The sequence below is a fragment of the Perognathus longimembris genome, chromosome 12 (assembly GCF_023159225.1).
Source record: "Perognathus longimembris pacificus isolate PPM17 chromosome 12, ASM2315922v1, whole genome shotgun sequence".
Lineage (NCBI taxonomy): Eukaryota > Metazoa > Chordata > Mammalia > Rodentia > Heteromyidae > Perognathus > Perognathus longimembris.
This window is the reverse complement of record NC_063172.1, coordinates 65,149,072-65,154,901: the sequence shown is the minus strand read 5'-3', so window position 1 is coordinate 65,154,901 and position 5,830 is coordinate 65,149,072.

The following is a 5,830-nucleotide window of genomic DNA, read 5'->3' as shown; positions in this document are numbered from 1 at the left end:
ACACACACAATTTAAAAACAAACCCAAATCTCCAATCCACATCAGAGTAAAAGCCTAGCTTAAAAGGAAACGGAACGAGAAATTTCTGCACTTGGTAACCTATTCTTTGCCTTCCAGCAAATACTTGTTCTTGATGAGAATAGTTAGATAAATGACTCCTGTTCAATGTGGTCCATCACAGTATGATAATTTTCAACTCAAAGTTACTGAGACCAAGCACTGTACCAGAAGGTTTTCCATTGAGAGTTTCTGTCTCATCAAGAATGTGCAGTGGCCATTTTCCTCTCTGCTTTGCCCACGAAGGCTGAGTGTTGAGTAAATGAGTCTTCTGGCTTCACACAGTGGGAAATGAGATGGAATTTGAAGTCACATTTGAAGCCAAAAGGCTTCAAATTCAGGCCTCTACCCCTGCCACAGAAAGCAGAATTATAAACAAAGCTCCAGAATTTTAGCCTTCTGTTTCCCCCCACACCTCCTTTTTAGGTCTGAGACTGGGACTCAGACTTGGTACCTGCTCCTTTCACTCATTGGCTGGTGCTCTACCAACTAAGCCACGCCTCCAACCCCTAACACTGTTTCATATGCATCATCTGTCAGCTGAACATCTCAGTAATTCATACACTTAGTGATTTCCTTTCCTTCCTTGCTTCCTTCCTTGTTTCCTTGCTTCCTTCCTTGTTTCCTTCCTTCCTTCCTTCCTTCCTTCCTTCCTTCCTTCCTTCCTTCCTTCCTTCTTTCCTTCCTTCCTCCTTTCCTCCCTCCCTCCCTTCCTCCCTTCCCTCTCTTCCTCCCTCCCTCTCTTTCTCTTTCTCTTTTGGTGCTGGTTCTGAGACTAAAACTCAGGGTCTGGGCACTGGGTCTGAGCTTTTTGCTCAAGGCTAGTGCTCTATCACTTGAGACACAGCTCCACTTCCTGATTTTTGCTGCTTCGTGGGAGACAGGAGTTTCACAGACTTTCCTCCTGGGCTGGCTTTGAATCTTGATCCTCACATCTCAGCCTTTTGAATAGCTAGGGTTATAGATGTGAGCCACCAGCGCCCAGCAGCAAGTAGCTTTTAAAATAAAAGACAATGTGTGTGTATGTAAGAGAGAGAGTGTGTGTGTGTGTCTATGTGTGTGAGTGTAAATACTGGGGCTTGAACTCATGAACTGGATGCTGTCCCTTAGCATTTTGTTTAAGGCTACACCCCATGAGCCACAGCACCACTTCCAGCTTTTTGCTGGTTAATTGGAGATGAGTAGCTAGCATTATAGGCATGAGTCACCAGTGCCTGGCAAGATGATTTTTATGCAGCGTTGGCAATGTCTGTATCTACTTAGGGACTTTGTCCCTGGCCATGAGATTATAGAGAGAAAATGGGAACATGTGTGTATGTGGCTTTGCTACATCCTGTTATGGACTTGGCTGTCTGAACCGTCTTCATAAATTTGGGTCTGAGCAAACTGCGGAGCTCTGTTATTCCCCCAGGTTCTTTGCCACTAAGCAGGAAGAGAGACTTTGTTTGTGTTCTTTGGCTTTTGATTTGACTGAAGAATTTAATGAACTCAATAGTTAATTCAACTAGTTCAGACACATCATGGAATCTCTGTGTGCCTCTGTTTCAACATCTCATATACTACAGTTGTAGATTCATGATTAATGGTGTTTCTGTGACAAATCACCACTGAGCATTTTGGAAGAGAGGCACGTGGCAAAGAACATCAGCTTTTCTGGTGGCCAGGACTTCACCTCTGCTGGGTGACTGTTCAGGCTGGGATCACAGGCCGTGTTACAGGAGGCATTGCAGCCAACCTGCTTCATTTGTGACTGCAGAAGGTTTGCGTTTGAAGGGCTTAACTTTATAACTCAGCCTTTGTGGTTTCTCTTGCTTTTGCTTGAGAGCCAGGCAGTTGTAATAGAACCTGGATTTTGGTCCATCCATGACACCAAGATTGCCCTGGTGCATTGTGTGTATTAAAATTCCCATCTTGCCATTAGCAGGAACTTACTCTGCATGACATCAATTCCTTAGGGCCTAGGTTATTCCATTCATAATTAATTTGTTTTCAGTGTATTGCTCGGATGCAGTTTTGTCTTATAAAAAAGAATCTCACTAACCTCTCCTCCCTGTCATCTAAAGACTTGAACTTTTTTTTTTTTTGTTTTTTGTTTTTTTACAAACTTCAAGCCTTCATTTCTACTGGATTTTTTTTTTGAAACTAGAAAATTTGCCCCATTCTCTGCTTCCAAGAGACACATCTATCCAGCAAAAGTAAACATCTTCTAAAAGTGAAAAGCTGGAATAAAATCTACAAGCAAATGGCCCCCATAAGCAGACTGGCATTGCAATCCTAGTATCAGATAAAATTGACTTCAAATTAAAAATGGTAAGAAGAGACAAAGAAGGTTACTACATTCTAATAAAGGGATCTCTCCTACAGGAGGATATAACCATCCTAAACATCTACACACCAAATGCAGGAGCACCCAACTTCATCAAACAAACACTATTGACTCTAAAAACACTCATAGACCCAAACACATTGATAGTTGGTGACTTTAACACTCCACTATCACCTCTGGACAGATCAACACACCAAAAACTGAACAAAGAAACCACAGAACTAAATAATTGCATAGACCAACTAGACTTAACCGACATCTACAGAATATTCCACCCAGCAACAACAGAATACACATTCTTTTCAGCAGCACATGGAACATTCTCCAAAATAGATCACATCTTAGGGCACGAAGAAAATCTGTACAAATTCAGAAATATCAAAACCATTCCCTGCATTCTCTCAGAGCACAATGGAATAAAATTAGAGCTCAACTCAAACAGCCACCACAAAAAATCCTACAATATATGGAGACTAAACAACACACTGCTGAACCATCAGTGGGTCATTGAAGAAATTAAAACAGAAATTCAAATGTTTATGGAATTCAACCAAGATGAGTACACAAAGCACCAGCTCCTTTGGGACACAGCAAAGGCAGTACTCAGAGGAAAATTTATATCTCTGAGTGCATACACTAACAAACTGGAGAAACAGCAACTCAACAACTTAAGAAAGCACCTTAATCTCCCCGAAAGAGAACAAAAAGCCAAACCCCAAGTCAATAGATGGAAGAAAATACTTAAAATCAAATCAGAATTAAATGAACTAGAGACCAAAAAACACTGAAAGAATCAACAAAACAAAGAGTTGGTTTTTTGAAAAAATTAACAGGATAGACAGACCCCTAGCAAACCTGACCAAAAAACGAAAGCAGCAAACCCAGATAAACAAGATCAGAACTGAAACAGGTAACAACACCACAGAAACAACCAAAATTCAAAACATAATAAGGGGCTATTTTGCTAACCTTTATGCCAACAAATTCAAGAACCTGGAAGAAATGGATGATTTCCTAGGAAAAATTGATATCCCCAAACTCAACCATGAAGATTTAAACCTTCTAAACAGACCTATATCCAGGATTGAAATAGAAAAGGCAATAAGTGATCTCCCATCCAAGAAAAGCCCAGGTCCAGACGGATTCACAGCAGAATTCTACAAGGCCTTCAAAACAGAACTCACACCAATATTTCTCAAACTCTTCAATGAAATTGAAAGAGAAAGTTCACTTCCTTCTCTTCAACATAGTACTAGAATTCCTAGCCAGAGCAATTAGGCAAGAAGAAAATATAAAGGGGATCCAAATAGGAAAAGATGAAGTTAAACTTTCTCTCTTCACAGATGACATGATCCTATACCTAAAGAACCCCATAGACTCTACCCCCAAGCTAATAGAGCTGATCCAAAACTTTGGCAAAGAAGCAGGATATAAAATAAACCCTCAAAAATCAATGGCCTTTCTATATGCTCATGACCTGAACGTCGAGGCTGAAATCAGGAAAGCAACTCCTTTTGCAATAGCCCCCAAAACATAAAATACCTAGGAATAACCTTAACCAAAGAAGTGAAAGACCTCTTTGATGAGAACTTTAAAAACATGAAAAATGAAATTAAGGCAGAACTAAGGAAATGGAAAAACCTCCCATGCTCCTGGATTGGGAGGATTAATATAATCAAAATGGCAGTATTGCCAAAGGCTATTTACAAATTCAATGCAGTACCCATTAATATCCCAACACCATTTTTTAATGAAATAGAGGAAGCAATCCAGAAATTCATATGGAACAATAAAAGACCCAGAATAGCACAAACAATCCTAAGCAGAAAGAACAGTACTGGAGGAATTACAATACCAAACTTCAAGCTGTATTATAAAGCTATAGTAATAAAAACAGCTTGGTATTGGCACCAGAACAGGCCTTAAGACCAATGGAACAGAATTGAAGACCCAGAAATAAACCCACAGAACTATGCCTACTTAATCTTTGATAAAGGAGCTAAAAAAATAGGATGGAAGAAAGCCTCTTTAATAAATGGTGCTGGCAAAACTGGTTCAACACCTGCAACAAACTAAAACTAGATCCTTATATTTCACCCTGCACCAAAATCAATTACAAATGGATCAAAGACCTCGAAATTAAAACAGACACACTGAAAACACTAAAGGAAGGAGTAGGAGAAACACTTGGGCTCCTTGGAACAGGACAGAACTTCCTTAACAAAGACCCAGAAAGGCTACAAATCAAAGAAAGGATGGACAAATGGGACTGCATCAAAATGCAGAGCTTCTGCAGGGCAAAGGGCATAGCTTGCAAGATAAGCAGAAAGCCCACAGATTGGGAGAAGATCTTTACCTGCTATACAATAGACAAAGGCCTCATATCTAAAATATGCGCAGAACTAAAAAAATTACATTCCTCCAAAACAAAACCGCAAAGAATCAATAGCCCCCTCAACAAGTGGGCTAAAGACATACAAAGAGACTTTTCTGATGAGGAAATGAGAATGGCCAAGAGACATATGAAAAAGTGCTCTACATCACTGACCATAAAAGAAATGCAAATCAAAACAATACTGAGATTCCATCTCACCCCAGTAAGAATGTCCTATATCAAGAAAACTAACAATAACAATTGTTGGAGGGGATGTGGCCAAAAGGGAACCCTACTTCGTTGTTGGTGGGAATGTAACCTGGTTCAACCACTCTGGAAAGCAGTATGGAGATTCTTCAGAAGGCTAAACACAAAGCTCCCCTATTACCCAGCAGCCCCACTTTTGGGCATCTACCCAAAAGACTACAAACAAGAACACACTAAAGCCACCAGCACAAAAATGTTAATCGCTGCACAATTTGTCATAGCTAGAATATGGAACCAACTGAGATGCCCCTCAGTAGATGAATGGATCAGGAAAATGTGGTGCATATACACAATGGAATTTTATGCCTCTATCAGAAAGAATGACATTGCCCCATTCATAAGGAAATGGAAGGACTTGGAAAAAATTATACTAAGTGAAGTGAGCCAGACCCAAAGAAACATGGACTCTATGGTCTCCCTCATAGGGAATAATTAGCACAGTTTTAGGCTAGTCACAGCAGAGGATCACAAGAGCCTAATAGCTATGCCCTTATGAACACATAAGACTATGCTAAGTGAAATGAACTCCATGTTATGGAAACGACTGTTATATCACTGTTGTAATTACTTTCAACATACCATGTGAAACCATAGCTTCTATTATTGATGATCCTCTTGTATCCCCTTCCTGTGGTTGTACCTGCACTATCTCTGTATCTTATCTGAGTACATTGGAAACCATGTATACTGGTATTAGAACTAGGAAATTGAAAGGGAATACCAAAATCAAGAGACACAGGATAAAAAGACAAATGACTACAAAAGCAATACTTGCAAAACTCTTTGGTGTAAATCAACTGAACAAC